The sequence below is a fragment of the Mustelus asterias genome, unplaced genomic scaffold, assembly GCF_964213995.1.
Source record: "Mustelus asterias unplaced genomic scaffold, sMusAst1.hap1.1 HAP1_SCAFFOLD_1398, whole genome shotgun sequence".
Taxonomy (NCBI): Eukaryota; Metazoa; Chordata; class Chondrichthyes; order Carcharhiniformes; family Triakidae; genus Mustelus; species Mustelus asterias.
The window spans coordinates 63387-82951 of record NW_027591343.1 but is presented as its reverse complement, the minus strand read 5'-3'; the positions used below and the strand labels follow the sequence as shown (position 1 = coordinate 82951).

General features: G+C 40.0%; 1 protein-coding gene across 1 annotated transcript in view; it reads left to right on the top strand.

Moving 5' to 3' along the window:
* Positions 1-665: 665 nt before the first annotated feature.
* The window catches only part of LOC144488238 (ras-related protein Rap-1b), a 65012-nt gene continuing 46112 nt past the window's right edge, over positions 666-19565 (top strand). The window contains exons 1-2 of the mRNA XM_078206272.1: positions 666-738; positions 16043-16118. The gene's annotated coding sequence lies outside the window, so the exon portion shown is untranslated. The remainder of the gene's footprint in view (positions 739-16042; positions 16119-19565) is intronic.

Sequence of the window (19565 nt, the reverse complement as noted above, 5' to 3'; positions counted from 1 at the left end):
TCATTTCCTAAGGGGCATGAGCTCACAGTACACAGCCGCCTCTAATTTAGGTCTAGATCAGCCTCACTTGAGAGAAATGAAAATAACAGCTGGTGTAGAAAATAATGCGATTTTTGCAGAAGGGTGTGCTTTTTGAAGTTGCAATAAAAGGACATTGTTTGGCATATCAATGAAGCTTTACCTTGCTTCTATTCCCATTCTGCTTTGATAAAACTGCCAAAGCTGGAAGTATCTTCCATACAACATGAGTATCATTGTGTTTTTAGTTGAACCAAAGTGGTTGACAACAGAGTCAAAACCATGAAATTAGATTACAGCATAATGTTCTATATTAATGGGGGTGGCACAACCATTTTGATCTGTTGGCTGCTGTACAATGTGCATAAATTGCTTGAGCTCAAATTCTAGAACATTAGAATCCTCCTTTGTTCATTTTGCTTATTAATAATCGCCTGAACCATTGCTGTTCTCTTTCACCAAATGTAATTAAAGGTGGAATTAATTAGGAATATTGCACATCTCTTGGCTACTGGCTCGATTGCAGCAGCAACAGCCTTAGAGAAGTTTATTTGCCAACTTCAGCTACAATGGTCTGCGAGATTGGGCAAAGGAAGGAGAGATGGCATGGGAGGTTTGTAATTTGTCATTTTGTTCCCATTGCCTTTAGGTTAAAGCCAAAAACTGTGGGAATTGGTGGTTCGTCATGATGCTTGTACACATTGTACTGCATTTAAAGATGTGAGTGAACCATCAAATGTTTAAGTAGAACGTATCCGCATAAAATCAGTGAACCAGGATGAATTAGTGAACTTAATGAGGGATCTGGGCAGTGTCGATGGGGTAAATCTGTTCCCCCTCAGGAAAGGATCGAGAATGAGCACAGATTCAAAGTAATTGGCAAAAGAAACTATGAGGAAAACCTTTTCATATGAGAGAATGGTGAGGTCTGGAATGCACTGCCTCAAGTGTGGTTGAGACCAGTTTCAATCAAGGTATTGAAAAAGAAAATAGATTGTTACCTGTAAAGGAAAAATGCGCAGGGTTATGGGGAGAAGGTGGGCGAATGGCGATAGGTAAACTGCTCACTTGGTGAGCTGGTGCAGACACGATGGCCAAATGACGACCTCTTGTGCTGGAACAATTGTGTTTCATAGTTTTTATATTAGTACAAAAGCTTCCATTAGCTTTTCACCACCTCACGTCACTGTCTGTAACATACTTAAGGACATAAAGTTTCTGCTGGGGTGCAATTGGTAGAACACACTGGATAGTGTGCTGGCTCTACAAAGATGAAGTTTCCGGCAAACTCCTTTTCATAAGCCCAAACAGGGCTTTCTCGCCCAAGCAGGGCTTTCTCGAGCATCACAGGTGGGTGGGATGGCCTGGAAATATGCTGCCATGAATTTACTGATTTAATGCTTTTGGTTTTTAATTGGTGTCAGTTGACTGCTTTGATCTACCCTTGGTACATGAGACCTGTGACCAGCAGTCAGTTAAACCTGCACAGGTGTGTTCTGCTGTGCTGTAATTGACTGAATTCTGACTAATTAAGACAGAGTTTGAAATAATTGTAGCAGCAGGAGAAACACAACAAGATCAGACTTCAATTGATTACTGGTCAGTGTAGATACAGGTGATTAACAGTTGGTTCATATGTCTGCAGGTATGTGTTCACCTGAGAATATGAAACCCCCACCTGCCCCCAAAGGGCAACAGGCAAAACCTGCTGCACTGATTGGAGGCATGGCCAATTTCAAATTTAGGAACTGCAAGATCCTGAAATGAAAAATGGAGTGGTGGCGGGGGCATAAAATGTCACAGGCACAATATTTAAATTCTGTGATCCTTAATCCTATTTCATGCAATGCCACCTAGATTACGCATCTGTAGGACATGGTGCAGGAACTCCAAATCATGCCATCTTGATTTGAGATTGACAGTGTCAATTCATATGTTGCATGTGTAAATGCAGTGGAATGTTTGTAGTGCGCTGCTTTGGTAAATTGGCACTCTACTATTGAAACCTTTAAAATAAATTTGATAATTTAGAGGTCCATACATGAGCGTGAAGTTAGCTTCCAGATGTGCACTATTGTCTATCCATTCCATTGCTGGTATTACCCTACCGTGCTTCCTATGACATTTTGAGACCTAGATAATTCACAGCTTTTGGATTAAATGTTGATGGAATTAAAATCATCCTCTTTAGTTCCAACTAACAACTCAGTGCGTATGTTCTGAACTCCCATCAATTTTCTTGGCATGATTTGCAGTCTAAGCATAGCCTGGAAGTACAAACCTTGACATTCTTCTAGTATTCTACTTCCATACCTGAAAAGGTAGCAAGGCAACTTTACTCCCCCTTTTTGAAATGTTGCCTGCCCCTATCCCTTTCTGCAGTAAATGCTGAGACTCCATCTTACAACTTCATCGATTTGAGGCCTAAGTACTTTTTGCTGCCCTACAATTTATCTAAAATGCTGTATCCTAAGTCTTTTCTGCCCAAAATTCTTTTGCCCTATTACCCTGCATCATTTGTCCATGTTAAACTCCACTGGCTTCCCATTCCTAATGTTTTGATAACATCCACATTTCTATGTTCAAAGTTCCCTGTGATATCTTTCATATCCCACTACATCAACTTTTGGCTCCATTACCAGATTACTTGATATTCTTTTGCTCTACTGCTGGTTGCCATCTTTTTCAAACACTTTGCCCCTTGTTGGAAGTTCTTCATAAAATCAATCTGCTTTGCCATTTCCCGATCTGCTTTTAAAGTCATCCTTAAAAAACCCTTTTTTGTGATTTTTGCTGTCAAGTGTTGTCTTCTGCTTCTCTTATTCATTGTCCCTTTTGTGATACATTCTTAATGGGAGGGGTATTAGAATCATAGAAACCCCACAGTGCAGAAAGACGTCATTCTGCCCATCGATTCTGCACCGACAACAATCCCACCCAGGCACTATCCCGGAAAACCATGTGTTTATCCTACCAATCCCCCTGACACTAAGGGGCAATTTAGCAAGACCAATCAACCTAACCCTCACATCTTTGGAGAGCGGGAAGAAACCGGAGCACCCGGAGGAAACCCACGCAGACACGAGGAAAACATGCAAACTCCACACAGACAGTGACCTGAGGCCGGAATTTAACTCGGATCCCTGGTGCTGTGAGGCAGCAGTGCTAACCATTGTGCTGCCCCACAAATTGCACAAATGTAAATTGATCCATTTCAAATTTTGATTGCCATCCCTTATGAAATATTAATTTTAATATCAAGTATGATTTGTGGATTGGACATCAATTAATATCAATGCAGCTTCACATTGTAGTGATTAATATTGATATGAACAGAAAGTCATGTTCTTGCTGGTGAAAAATTAAGGTGTGGGGATGCCGGTGTTGGACTGGGGTAAACACAGTAAGATGTTTAACAACACCAGGTTAAAGTCCAACAGGTTTATTTGGTAGCTGCGACCAAATAAACCTGTTGGACTTTAACCTGGTGTTGTTAAACTTCTTACTGTGAAAAATTAAGGTCCAGTTGAAAATAATGGTTATCATATAACAGAGGACAGGTGGATTTTTTTCTAACCTCAACATGGTGCTATATTGCCTTGAAATAATGTAGTGTCTTTATCATGCCCTTGTATCATCTATTTTTCACTGAAATCATTGTTCATACCTTTTGTCAGCTCAAGATCTAACTATTCCAATGCTCTTTTGGGTGACACCCACTCTGCCTGCATTAAGGAGTCAATGCAAGTCAGTGATGCCATGTCCCCACAACACCCCGAAAGTGAAATTCACACCTCCTTTATTTAAATCCTTCACAGTCTTGGCCGTTGCAATTTCTACAAACTAGTACTGCTCCCAATTATTTGCTTTCCTCTGACTGACCACTTTTCCCTATCTTTGGTCACTGTGTCTTTAGCTTCTTTGGCCCCACACTCTTTAATTCCCAACCTAGATTCCTCAGCCTCTCTTTTAAAAAAAACTCTATGGAAGGATCTCTTTGACTACCTGTTCCAGTATCTGTATCCTTATCTCAGCATATATTTTTGGCAGTGCTTTTGCGAAGCACTTAAGGTTATTTAAGCACACTACATGAATGCAATTTATTACTGTATTAAAAATCTTTAGGGCACTTCAGATGAATGAGACTTGACATGTATAATAATTAATTTTCAGTGCCAGAGAGAGAGTTCGGCTTCATAAGAGTTATAATGCCATGAGACTGAAATGGACAAGCTTTAACTTTTTGTGGTGCGTTCAGTTGGTATCTGCTGTGCAAGTACGGGCATGTTGTTCAGTGCATTTGAATGGTGAGCCAGACAGTGAGATGCTTTATTCACAAAGTAAAAGGTAGAGCGGCAGCCTTTTGGATTTTTCTGTTTAACCACGGGGGTCTGTGTTCTCCTGAAGTTATTGTGTGGTTTTAACATAAATAATGGTTAGCAGCTTAGCTCTAATTTTTACAAATTCTGACCCAATAACTGAAGCACAAAGTTAATGGCATCTCTGCTGATACTCAACTGTCACCAATTTTATGTTGCATCTTTGCATCTCTAGAATCTATGAAAGATGCAATATAAAACATCTTTCCCGTAAATAGCCAGAAATATAAAAGCAGATTGTGAGTGTTGTATCAACATATAAAAATGTGACCTCTAACTCTTGTACTGGTTGGAATCAAATCTGGCACAAAGGAAGATGATTGTAGCTGTTGGATGTGTTGGATCACCTGTGACCCAGGACATCACTGCACGGGTTCCTCCGGGTAGTATCTGAGGCCTAACCATCTTCTGCTGCTTCATCAATGACCATCCCACCACCATAAGGTCAGAAGTGGGGATGTTCACTGATGATTTCACAACGTTCAGCATTTGCTGCAACTCAGCTTCTGAAGCAGTCCATGCCCATATGCAGCAAGATGTGGACAATATTCAGGCTTGGGCTGATAAGTAACAGTAACATCCGTGTGACACAATGACCATCTCTAACAAGAAAGAATCCAACCATCTCCCCATGATATTCATTGGCATTACCATCATGGAATTCCCCCATTATCGACATCCTGGGGGTTACCATTGACCGTAAACTGAACTGGATCAGCCATAAAAATACTGTGGCTACAAATGCAGGTCAGAGGATAGGAATCCTGTATTGAGTAACTCCTGACTCCCCAAAACCTGTCCACTTGTTTACAAGCCACAAGTCTGGAGCTTGATTGAATACTCTTCACTTGCCTGGATAATACTATGGCATATAAATTCCTGGAGTGTATTCTGGATGGTTATTTGGACCAGTATGTTCAGGAACTAACTAATGAACAGACTATCTTGGATTTTGTACTATGCACTGTGAAGCGGTTAATTAATCTTGTTTTATGGGGTATTTTAGGGAAGTGTGTCCATAACGCAGAATTCCTCATTGGGATAGAAAGTGAAGTAGTCCAATTTGAAACTAGGGTCCGAAATCTATACAAAGGAAAGGCATGGGGGGTGAGTTAATGATAGATTGGGTAACTTCATTGAAAGGCATGATGGTGGATAGGCAATGGCTAATTTTTGAGGAACAAATGCATGTGTTGCAACAGTTATATATGCCTTTCTGGTGCAAAAAAATACAGGCAAAATACAACCATGGCTAATGAAAGCAATTAAGGCTCGCATTAGATTCAAAAAAACTTGCCAGAAAAATGTAGCAAGCCTGAGAATTGGCAGAAGTTTAGAATTCAGCAAAGGAGAACCAAGACATTGATTAAGAGGGGCAAAATAGAAATACATAACTTGCAAAGAATATAAGTAGACTGTAAAAGCTATAAGTATGTAAAAGAAAAAGATTAGTGGAAACAAATGTAGATCCCTTGCAGTCGAAAATGGGAGAATTTATAATCATAGAATCATAGAAACCCTACAGTGCAGAAAGAGGCCAATTGGCCCATCGAGTCTGCACCGACCACAATCCCACCCAGGCCCTACCCCCATATCCCTACATATTTACCCGCTAATCCCTCTAACCTACACATCTCAGGACACTAAGGGGCAATTTTAGCATGGCCAATCAACCTAACCTGCACATCTTTGGACTGTGGGAGGAAACCGGAGCACCCGGAGAAAACCCACACAGACACGAGGAGAATGTGCAAACTCCACACAGACAGTGACCCAAGCCGGGAATCGAACCCAGGTCCCTGGAGCTGTGAAGCAGCAGTGCTAACCACTGTGCTACCGTGCCGCCCATGGAGAACAAGGAAATGGTGAGCAGTTAAACAACTGTTTAAGTTCTGCCTTCACAGAGGAAGTCGCAAATAACTTCCCAGAAATGCTAGGGAAGCAAGGATCTGGTGAGGAGGAATTGAAGGAAATTGATATTAGTACAAAAAATAGTGCTGGATAAATTAACGGGTCTAAAAGCTGATAGTAATCGTCAGGGTCTGATCATTTACATCCCATGGAATTCATGGAACCTTTGGTTGTTATCTTCCAAAGTTCTGTAGATTCTATAACAGTGCCAGCAGCCTGGAGAGTGGCAAATATCACCCCACTATTTAAAAGATGGAGGGAGAAAACAGGGAATTGCAGACCAGTTAGCCTAACATCAGTAGTCGGAGTTCATTTTAAATAATGTGAAATCAGGACACTGAGAAAATATTAACAGAATTAGACAAAAGTCAACATGAATCTATGAAAGGGAAATCATGTTTGACAAACCTACTGACATTTTTTTGAGGATGTAATGAGTAGAGTAGTTAAGGAAGAACCAATGCATGGTTCTTCAGAAAGCTTTTGACAGTACCACATACGAGGTTAGTGTGCAAAATTAAAACATATGGGTTTGGGGGTAATATACTTGTATAGATTGAGAATTGATTAGCAGACAGGAAAGATTGTGGAAATAAATGGGTCTTTTTCAGAGTGGAAGGCCCATTTAGTGCAGGTACCACCGGGATCAGTGCTCGGACCCCAGCTATTCACAATATGAATCAGCAATCCTGATGAGGGAAGTCAAATATCATATTACCAAGTTTGCTGATGACACAAAGCTAGGTGGAATTGAGTGGTGAGGAGGAAGTAAAGCAGCTTCAGCAATTCAGACAAGTTGAGTGGGCAGATGCATGGCAAGTGCAGTATAATGTAGATAAATGTGAAGCTATCCAATTCGTTTAGAAAAACAGAATGCAGAGTATTATTTAAATGGTGATAGATTGGAAAATGTTGATGTACAAAGGGCCCTGGGTGTATGCAGGTGCAGAAAACTCTTAGGAAGGCAAATTGTATGTCGGCCTTAATTTGGGGATTTGAGTACAGAAGCAAGCATGTCTTACTGTAACTGTACAAGGCATTGGTGAGTCCACACCTGGAGTATTGTGTGCAATTTTGGTCATGATATACTTGTCATAATGGGAGTGCAGTGAAGGTTCACCATACTGATTCCTGGGGTGGCAGGATTGTCGTATAAGGAGAAATTGAGTCGACTAGGTCTGTTTTCACTGGGTCTAAATGAAACGTATAAAATCCCACCTGGCTGGGTGGTACCTAGAACAAGGGGTCAGAGCCTCAGGATCCGGGGTGGGCCATTTAAGACTGAGATGAGGAAAAATGTTTTCACTCGAGGGTGGTGCTAAAAAGGCTGTGGAGGCCAAGTCATTGAATGTCGTTGAGAAATAAATTTCTAGCCACAAAGCATCAAAGGGTATGGGGAGAGAATGGGAGTGTGATGTTGGTATAGAGGATCAGCCATGATCACGTCAAATGGCGGAGCTGGCACGATTGACCGAATGGCCTACTCCTATTTTCTATATTTCTATGAATTCATGTATAAGGATGTTTGATATTTTGCAACAAGAAGTTATTTCCTGATTTTAAGCAGACAAAATGATATTTCACCTGGATTTAATCTCTTAAAATGAAAACTCTCAGAAAATAAAATCAATCAAAACTTGCACCTGCCTTTATAACAAATCTCCTGCTGTTACCAGTGTTAAGCATTCATTTGTTCCAGAAGTTTCCAAGCGAACAGCTGGAAAATGCACGATCAAACTCCCGATTGTCTGGGGATACACAAAAGATTTGAGTTTAGCAATGAGAAACTGAGTTCAATAGTCTTGGATTTCCTGGACTTGTGAACCATTGATTTAACCAAGTCACTGAGCAGCTTGCCAGCCTACTTTCCTGTATATCAAGTGGAGCTAAGTAGCCTGAAGTTGAGTAGCTTCTTCAAATACTTTTAAAAAAACTCCTACTGGGAGGACCAGCAGCTTGAGTTCACCCTCTGCATTTCAAGGCTGGCATATAAATAAATGTTGCTGAGCACTGTTTTATGCATTCATTTGAATGTACAAAGCAGTTTACAAGGCACAGTAACTCCTGTGGAGTAGTGCATGGTGCATTTGTGCATTACTCTTTAACTGTAGTCCTTGCATTCCAAGTGCATCTATCTTGTTTTGATTATGCTGGAGCTTTGCTGATTTCATTGCTACCTGTTTCACTGGACACCTTGAAGTAATTCCCAGTAGAAGTGTTTGACAAAATCAGGTACAAAGATGATGGAACTGTTCTCGGGTTATTATTCTTTCTGACTCTCCCTGATCAAGTTACTCAAGCTAAGCCAAAAGACGGGCAACACCTGTGGAGCTGGGCAAGGTGCCGGCAGCTCTAGAGTCATCAAGATCAAGCATAAGACATACAGAAGCACTTGCATCCCACAAAGCACCCACAATAGTTGGGCTTCTTTAGCAGGAAATGCATCTTGAAAGCATGTTAAATTGGGTACTTGCAGACATGCGCCATGCATGATAAACAAGGAAAAGCAGGGACTAAAACATTCTCAGCACGTCTTTCTTACAAGGAAGTAGGTTAAATTTGATTTTGATTTTTTTTGTCTAAAGGGTTTATGTCTGAAAGCATATTTAGATAGTAGCTGTCGTATAAATGGATACGAATCATAGATTAGGTGCAATGGCGACCGCACTTAAAAATTATTATTCTTGTACAGCATTTTGGGGCAAGCTGAGATCGTGAAGGGTGCTCATAAATGCAAGGCTTTTAAAGATAGGTAGTGGATAATAGTGCCTTGGTGTTTGGGCAGTTAATGGACTGCTTTAACATGAAAGCCAACAGAGATGATGCTATTAGAGTTGCACAGAACATACAACATAGAAACAGTTCATTCAACCCAACTAATCTGTGCACATGTGCTCCGCATGAGGCTCACCTCAGCCTTTCAAGCATATTTTTCCATTTTACTTTCTCTCACTAACTTGCCTAGTTTATTTTCAAATGTGTGACAGCTGTGACTAAATTGGTAGCACTCTTGCATCTTGAGTTAGAAGATTCTGAGCTCAAGTCCCACTCCAGGACTTGAGAACTATCAGCTGGGGTGTAAGAGATCCCATGACAGTTTTTCAAAGAGCAGATGAATTTTCCTCCATGTCCAGGGCAATATTTATTCAATCAATGTCACAAAAATGTCTTGCATCTGCTAATTATCTTTTTATTGTTTGTGGGAGCTTACTGTGTGTAAATTGGTTACTGTGATTCCTACATTACAATCGTGACTATACTTCAGAAGTATTTAATTGGCTGTAAAGCACTTTGAGATGCCTGGTCATGAAAGGCATTATATAAATGCAAATCTGTCTGTCGTTTGGAAGCATCTTGGCTTAATCACTTCCTGTACTAGTGACTTCCATATTCCAAATACTTTGTATGTTGAATGCAGACGAAAGGTTCTTCCTGACTGCAGGCTGTATAAAGATGATGGCATATTTGAAACCTGCTTCACTTGATAAAAATTGCATGGCAAAGTCAGATCAGTAACATTTCCAAATCAATCTGAAAGATTCTTTATACTTGACACCTAATAAGTATGTGCAAAATGCTTCACATCCAGGTTGACTGTTCATTCTTGGGCCATTCTCCCTTGAGGGCAACATTATTTAAACTTTAATTTAAAAAATAAAAACCTAGCCAGAATTGAGAATCAGCAAGTACACTAAAGCATGTTGGTTTTTCACAATGTGGTGTCAAAGAAGTAATTCACTAATTCTGGAAATTTGACAAAAGAACCAGAGGGGAAATGAGAAAGCAAAAAAGGCAGCAAGTTAAGGTGGAATGCACAGTGTGAAAGGTGAGTGAAAATAGATTCATTAGTAACTTCCAGAAGGAAATTGGATAAATACTTAATCCATATATTAAAAAATGCAAGGCCATGAAGAAAGAAACACAAGGTGGGCGGAATGGCCTCTTACTATGTTGGTCTGTTTTTTGACTAATTTTGAGTTAAATTGGTTCCTTTTACAATTGAGATCTGTTTGCTGTTAATTTGATAATATGTTGCTTTAGCAACTCTGAAATCAAGCCTTGAAGCGCTGAACCTCTATTTTTTTTCCTTCCTCTGCCAGTTTTAACTTTGAGTGAATTTACTCTACTTGATTTTAAATCATGTTATATAGGCTGTAGAGAGGAATCATCAATCTAAGGAGTTTACTGAATAATTAGATTGAACATACAAGTGGATAAGTACATAGCATTACAGTTATACTTCCTATTCAACGTTACATACCAAATATTGGCACATTCTAGTCATCACAGACATTTATGTTGATGCTCTTTTGTATGAATAAAGTGATATATTGATTTTAAGTAATTGTTTAAATTTATTGATCACTTGTGATACAAAGCAGTTATTACTTTAAAAGATGTAAAACATTACAGTTCAGTTAAGCAGAAGATTTGTTATAGTTGCTAAAGATGCAGAGCTTACACGATTTCCAAACATTGTAAATGCAGTTGGTAATGATGTTGCATCTTTTGAATACTGGTAACAGTGTGTGTTTGTGGATAAATGTATTTATAATTGGCTTGAATCATACCTGGAGGTTGTAGAATATTTCAGTTGCAATTGTTGGAAGCGAGTGGAAATGATTAGACTTGGGTTAAATTTCTGGAGGAAGTTGTATTATGAGTGTGGGATTATGCAGCATTAACTTTCAATTAGAAAAGAAAAATTGCATGCCCAAAGCTCTTTACAAGATGTTTTGGTTTCTGCAACATATTCTGAAGGGCCACCGTGGTTGCTCTCATTCCAGGTTAAAATGTACACTGCTATTGATGTTCTACTGCTACACAGTATTTTAATAATGGGTTTTCTCATGTTATTTCCCCACATGTGTGTTTTGGCACCTGTCCTAACTATTGGTAAGGTGAGTCTTCCCTTTGAGTGGTTTAGTATTGGAGAAGTGCAGCTGGCAGAAAACACTAAGCCTTGTTTCCTGCATTTCTCTTGACATCAAGGGAACAAATAACATTGTAAGTTTGCAAAAATGTTGAGTTTTCAAGTGTGCTGTCAGGCTGAATTGCTTATTTGTGTGAGGTTAATGCAGAGATCCAGCAATGCGTGTGTCTGCATAATCAGAGTCGCTTAACCCATATTGAGACAAATTCTAATCATTGCACTTAAGGTGGGGAATAATGACGTACAGAGGTCGCTCTTAAACAGAGACAAAACAGGCAATTATAAAATGCTTAACGAGGGGAAAGAAAATGGAAGGAAAAATAGTTGCCTCAAACTGTTCTTGTACATCCTTACAGTTTACTCTGTTTCCTTGGCCAGGTGGCTGTTGTGGGGATTGCTTCATTCTTGGGGAAGAAGTGAGTGGGCGAAGAATTAGAAATGTGAAAAATAAAATGGGTGAGGTGGAAAGTATTTCAAAAGTTTTCTGAGAGAACAGAAATAAAAGCAAGAAAGGCTGGAAATATTCAGGTCAGACAGTATCTGTGGAGAGCCAAACAGAGTTAATCTTTCAGGTTGCTGACCTTTCATCAAAACTTTAATCTGAGAGTCAGAAGTGATCAATAGGCATGAAGTTGTCTTTCAAAATCGCGATCAACATTGATTAAATCTTTGAGACACGTGACAATCTAGCCCTTTGCAAGAAGTCCTCTGAAAAAGAATTTTGAAACCTGGTGCAATCCGGCAATTGTTCTCTATGGAACATAATCACTCAATTTTTTATGAAGCTGAGACAAATGCTTCAGAAATACATTAACTTTTAGGACTGACATTTTGCATTCTGTAACAGCAAGACAATGTTGGGAACATTCCTTGCAGCACGTAACTATGCCACAGATACAAAATCCTAGCAAAGAACACTATAATTTTCTTCATGATAAAAATGTTAGCTCTTCTCTTACAAGGAAAGGTTAGACTCATTGGTCTTGTCAAAATATTTTGGTCAAATTGTCCTGTAAAACTTGCAAGGGCTGATTGAAGAAATGAAGTAATGATATAGACAGAGGTAATGAGACAGTCATCCATTCCCACGGTGGCACAGTGGTTAGCACTGCTGTCTCGCAGCATCAGGGATCCAGGCTCAATTCCGGCTTGGGTCACTGTCTGTGTGGAGTCTGGACGATTACCCCGTGTCTCTGTGGGTTTCCTCCAGGTGCTCTGGTTTTCTCCCACAGTCCGAAAGACGTGCTGGTTAGGTGCATTGGCCATGCTAAATTCTCTGTGTGTACCCAAACAGGCGCTGGAGTATGGTGATTAGTAACTTCATTGCAATGTTAATGTAAACCTAATTATGATATTAATAAATAAACTTTAAAACTTTAATAAGCAAGCTTGAGTTTCATAATCTTGACATACGAGACAGCCATCAAACTTTTGGGTTAGTTTTGTCTGTGCTTTCAGTTGAACGAGTGTTTGTTTGAAATGTATTGTGCTTTATCTATTGAGGACAGGTGTTTTGGTCCAGGTGGCGGTTCAATTTACTTGGTTTCCTGCTATCATGAGCAAGAAGTTCGTAATTATTGGTTTGGACAAAATATTTTGACAGCAAATGTGAATTTCAAGTTGAATTGGGAGGATTACGTATTTCACCAATTTCATTTGTTCCATCCATGAGACTAACCCCCAACTTGATGCAACAAAATAATGCTCCACACTTTCACGCTGACTGCCAAATGTCTGGTATATGGGAGTGATAGGGTGTTTGACAGTTTGAATTATCAGTGCAGGTATTAGTTCAGACAAGTATTATCTTTACTGGTAGAAAACGTAAGATTTTATCAAAACATATGGCTTACCTGTCATGTCTGCAACTGCCACTACTGTAACCCAATCACATTTTCCTGCTTTAGAATGATAGACCAGCAATGAAAAATCTGAATTTTTTAAAATTTTAGAAATTGAGCAATTTAAGGTTAACTTCAAAGAAAAGGTAAACAATTATATAGTCTCATTTAAGAAGAGATTAGTTCAGCTTGAGATGTTTGCATTCCTGATTTCTAAAATCAAAGCTGGACAAGTCAGAGCTGCTTTGAGTGCAGCTGCCAATTGCTTTTACCCCTAATTTTTAGGATATTAATGTTTAATTTGTCTAAATCAACCCAGAACTGACTTTCACCAAAACGGTTGCAAATATCAAGTTCAAAGTTATAGTTTGTAATAATGAAATAGTACCTTTAAGAGAAAATGGGAAAATTAACCTTGCACAGGAGGTTAGGAGGACTAGGAGATTACAGGGACTGGGAACGTCCGACATGTGGAGTTTTTTCAAGGAGCAGCTACTGCGAGTCTGTGATAGGTATGTCCCTGTCAGGCAAGGAGGAATTGGTAGGGCTAGGGAACCGTGGTGCACCAAAAAAGTTTCTTTGTTGGTTAAAAAGAAAAAGGAGGCTTATGTTCGGATGAGACGTGAGCACTCGGGTAGTGCACTAGAAAGCTTTAGATTGGCTAAGAGGGAGTTGAAGAGCGAGCTTAGAAGGGCTAAAAGGGGACATGAGAAGACTTTGGCGGATAGGGTTAAAGAGAATCCTAAGGCGTTCTATAGGTATGTCAAGAACAGAAGGTTGGTTAGGGCAAGTTTAGGGCCAGTTATAGATGGCAGAGGGAAGTTATGTGTGGAACCGGAGGAGATTGGTGAAGCATTGAACCAATATTTCTCTTCGGTGTTCACGCAAGGGGACATGAATATAGCTGAGGAGGACACTGGGTTGCAAGGGAGTAGAATAGACAGTATTACAGTTGATAAGGAGGATGTGCAGGATATTCTGGAGGGTCTGAAAATAGATAAATCCCCTGGTCCGGATGGGATTTATCCAAGGATTCTCTGGGAGGCAAGAGAAGTGATTGCAGAGCCTCTGGCTCTGATCTTCAGGTCGTCGTTGGCCTCTGGTATAGTACCAGAAGATTGGAGGTTAGCGAATGTTGTCCCATTGTTTAAGAAGGGGAACAGAGACTTCCCCGGGAATTATAGACCGGTGAGTCTCACTTCTGTTGTCGGCAAGATGTTGGAAAAAATTATAAGGGATAGGATTTATAGTTATTTGGAGAGTAATGAATTGATAGGTGATAGTCAGCATGGTTTTGTGGCAGGTAGGTCGTGCCTTACTAACCTTATTGAGTTTTTTGAGAAAGTGACCAAGGAGGTGGATGGGGGCAAGGCAGTGGACGTGGTATATATGGATTTTAGTAAGGCGTTTGATAAGGTTCACCATGGTAGGCTTCTGCAGAAAATGCAGATGTATGGGATTGGGGGTGATCTAGGAAATTGGATCAGGAATTGGCTAGCGGATAGGAAACAGAGGGTGGTGGTTGATAGTAAATATTCATCATGGAGTGCGGTTACAAGTGGTGTACCTCAGGGATCTGTTTTGGGGCCACTGCTGTTTGTAATATTTATTAATGATCTGGATGAGGGTATAGTTGGGTGGATTAGCAAATTTGCTGATGACACCAAAGTCGGTGGTGTGGTAGACAGTGAGGAAGGGTGTCGTAGTTTGCAGGAAGACTTAGACAGGTTGCAAAGTTGGGCCGAGAGGTGGCGGATGGAGTTTAATGCGGAGAAGTGTGAGGTAATTCACTTTGGTAGGAATAACAGATGTGTTGAGTATAGGGCTAACGGGAGGACTTTGAATAGTGTGGAGGAGCAGAGGGATCTAGGTGTATGTGTGCATAGATCCCTGAAAGTTGGGAATCAAGTAGATAAGGTTGTTAAGAAGGCATATGGTGTCTTGGCGTTTATTGGTAGGGGGATTGAATTTAGGAGTCGTAGCGTTATGTTGCAACTGTACACAACTCTGGTGCGGCCGCACTTGGAGTACTGTGTGCAGTTCTGGTCCCCACATTACAGGAAGGATGTGGAGGCTTTGGAGAGGGTGCAGAGGAGGTTTACCAGGATGTTGCCTGGTATGGAGGGGAGATCCTATGAGGAGAGGCTGAGGGATTTGGGATTGTTTTCGCTGGAAAGGCGGCGGCTAAGAGGGGATCTTATTGAAACATATAAGATGATTAGAGGTTTAGATAGGGTGGATAGTGATAGCCTTTTTCCTCTGATGGAGAAATCCAGCACGAGGGGGCATGGCTTTAAATTGAGGGGGGGTAGTTATAGAACCGATGTCAGGGGTAGGTTCTTTACCCAGAGGGTGGTGAGGGATTGGAATGCCCTGCCAGCATCAGTAGTAAATGCGCCTAGTTTGGGGGCGTTTAAGAGATCCGTAGATAGGTTCATGGACGAAAAGAAATTGGTTTAGGTTGGAGGGTCACAGTTTTTTTTTTAACTGGTCGGTGCAACATCGTGGGCCGAAGGGCCTGTTCTGCGCTGTAATGTTCTATGTTCTATGTTCTATGTTCTACAGTTCATTGCTTGTAGCTGGATTGGCACTGCTTGTGATGGAAAAAGTGGACATGAATTATCCAATATGTATAAAATCTGTGACAGCCATTCTGACCAGAAGGGTCCCAAGGCTGGTCCTTCATCTAGAGGGACAAGTACTTTGCATTTGCACTTCAGAATAAGAGATTGTGTATATTTGTATCTTGCGGTTTTTAAATTTGTCTACACTAAATATTTAAAAAGGACATTTCACCAACTTTGCAGAAAAATGTATATTGTAACAGTTCTGAAACTTAATCAGCAGTCATCCACAGCCTGGAATTGTGTATAGTTTTACTTCTCACGTAATACTCATAGAATACATTTTCAAACATTGATATACATTTCATTAATGTTATTTTAAATCCAACTTTGTAGGTGGAAGCTGTTGAAGTCTGGATCCAGATACTGCATCATTAAATCTACTGCATTCAAGAGCAAGGGCTGAAGACTTGTAAGTTACTAAATGTGAAGTGTCAGTGTTTCCATAAGCAGAATGAGTAGGAAGTATTGAGCCACAGTGGCTGTCCATTTTCAGAATTTTATTTTTGTTTCAATTGTAGGAGGTCTGCTGGTCAATCTGTAAATGTTCAATGCTAATGGAACATTACTGTTCAGCCAGTTGTTCCTCAAATTGCACGTGCATTAGTGGACAGATAAAATGGTTATCAGACAATGTTATTTCTCAGTTTTGATCAGTACTTTTTAGTATAACATAATACCCAGTATTCTTGGTTTTAGAGATGGCAATTATTGACGAGCTGCAGAAGAGGCTAGAAATAGAATGAAAATATTGATGAAATGAACCGCATTGTTGCTTTTAAAAAATGAGCTGCTGAACCTTTTCGTCTTACACTCATCAGGACATTTTGCAAGAGTACCAATATAAAGCGAAAGCAACAAATTTATACCATGAGAAGAGAATGCTGATTGGTTGGCAAGTGGACTCTGGAGAATGCGGTTGCTGATGACTGATAATCGCTAATATTACCTGTCAGTCACCATCAACTGGTGTATTCTCCACTGCAATGCCTGTACCGATCAGTATCCACTTGCCAACCAATCTGCACTCCCTCTCATATAGTATAAATTGTTGTTTTCTCATACTGGCATTCTTGGGCAGTGTTCACATGAGTGCAAGACCAAAATGTGACATGTCTTTTAGAGTTCTGTATTATTGAGCAACTATTTGCATACCAGATTGTCAGCATCTGCAAAGGAAGTTTGGTTTGCAGCCTGAGATGTTCTGTCGGAGACGTCCCCCTCTCTCAAAACTACGCATTTTCATAATTTGTACTACTTGTGAATTGCTTGTTGTAAGATTTACTCTTCAGGGTACAGTTGGAAATAGTGTTTGTATGTCTCCTTTTACTCAAGCTGCTGCCTCCCATATGGTATTGTCCATTCAGTAAAGCAATGCTGCCCACACAATTCACATTATCCTTTTCAATATTCATTCATGGGATGCGGGCATCACTGTCAAGGCCAGCATTTATTGCCCATTTCTAAGTGCCATTGAGATGGTTGTGTAAGTTGCCCTTTTGAATTGCTGAAGTTTGGGATGAAGATTCTCCAAGCAGGACCACGTGTGACCTTTGCGAGGAATTACTGATTACGATTGTCGATTCATCTGCTGCCCTTGTTCTTCAAGTTGGTCAAGAATATGGGTTTGAGAAGTTCTATCGGAGGAGCCTTGGTGAATTGCTGCAGTGCATTTAATAGATGGTACACAGGGCAGCAATTGTGCACTGGTGGTGGATGCAATGTCAGTCAAGCAGGTTGCTTTGTTCTGGGTGGTGTCGAGCTTCTCAGGTGACCCTGGAGCTGCAGTCATCCAGGAAAGTGGAGAATATTCCAGCATACATTTTAACTTGTGTCTTGTATATGGTAGAAAGACTTTTGGAAGGTGAGTTAGCCACCATAAAATTCAGAATTTATAAATCAGGCGACTGATGTAATGCTACCTGTTTTCTATCCCCATTCATGTTCGGTTTTACCTCTTTCGACTTTAGTACTGTGCAGCAGAGCACCTGATATTGTAACTTGATGATTTAAACCCCAACGTGTGTTTTCATTTATCCATGTTTTAGATGATGAAGCAGATCCTTCACAAACTGAATTTTCACAGCTGAATGTTATAATGGCGTACAGCAATAAGATTGTTCCAGTGCACTGGAACAGTTTCCAGGCTTCTGTGACAGACTACCAGTAGTTGTAGAACACCATTGTAAAATTACTACAAAGAATATTTATTTCACTTTGTAGGGGAGGCAAAGCACATTTTCTCTATCTCCCTCTCTCCACAGCCCCTCCCTCCCCCCCCCAAAAGAAAACAAATCAGAGGGTCTTTCCATGTGTGGAACTGGAGAGCATTTTTGACTAGCTGCCTACAAATGATTTACGCCAAAAAGTATTATTGAGGGGTCAGTACAAAATGCAAAGTTCTATTATTAATACCTGATGGCGCAAGTTGGGAATTGGATTGTTTTATGTTAGAAGTGTTTTTGTAATTCGTAGCTGGTCAATCAATTTTGCTTATTGTAATTTTTGCCACTCACTTTTGACCCTATACAAATGTGAGGAAGGAGAAAAGTTCTGCATTTGAAGTGCCATAACTGGTTGGATACTTTCCAGAAGGATTCCTTTTTAATGCAGTTGTAGAAAACTGGTGTGTAATCCAGCATACTGCTGCACCCTAATGACGATTGTTGAAGCAATTTGTGTTGCGCGTAGCAAGATTTTTGGACCAGACAAAATGATAGCACTGTAGCTACTGTAACAATCAACTTGCAAACAGCTCCAGACTATTTTGAAAACACTTGCATTTTTTCCTTATCTTTGTGAAATATAAACATCCAATATTTTACAGTAAGGTTTTTCTGAAGGTTGGTTATTTTCGATGGTTTGCATTTGGAATTAATGTGCATTTGCTGCTTGATTTTTTTTAGTCCAGACCAGCCTGTATTTTTAAGTCAAACTTGAGCCACTCGAACAAATCTCAAAGCATCTTGAAACAGGCTGCCAGACTCAGATCTGGAGCAAAGTTGCGATCTTCAAAATTTTACATAACTCCACAAATTTAATTGTTTCTTGTGTGGGTGGCTGAAAGCACCCATGGATATTTGGATGCTCTGAGTCATTAACAGTGATTCAGTCAGACTGAGGAACATCAGGAACATCCTACTTGCTGAAGTTGCTCAAGATCAGCTTCAATTGATTTCTCAATTCTCCTCTTGTTTACCAACCATACCTGCATGGCAAAGCTAGTTTGCAATGCTGCTCTCAAAACTCATTGCATCTGGCAAATTGATGTAGAATTTAGTCCTGCCGCCTTAAGCAGCTAATCATTTTGAAGCTAAGGACTTCCAACCCTTGAAAAGGTTGATAACTCCAGTGTTCATCAGCCAAAGATTAGAGGTTAAACTTTTGGAAGTCGGACAAGATTCATATTCCATAGACCAGAAATTTCCATGGTAACTATCCATAATTATTAACAATTTTTTTTGTCATGTCTGGGCTCATTTTACTGACTCTGACTATTTTCTTGTTATGGTAAGATTTGCTTCTTTTATCATCTGGGATTAACTTTAGAGAAATGGCTTTTTTTATAACGGGCTTTTCTAATAAAATTTGTTCTGAAATTCTCAAGAGTTTTTATCGCCTTTTGCTTTAAACCTTTCAAGATGCTCTAATGTTTGAGTTTAGAAATGCTTAACTGTTTCACGTCAGTTCAGAATTCTATGCCTCTGATTCTTTTCAAAGTAAAATCCTGATTTTGGGCAGATTTTAATTGATTTCCTGAGTGACACCAATCTTTTGCTATTTCAGTCAATCAAAGCATAGTGGTTTTATACTTCAGGCTCAAATGCAGATTATGTGCATTTTGAAAAATATTAAATTT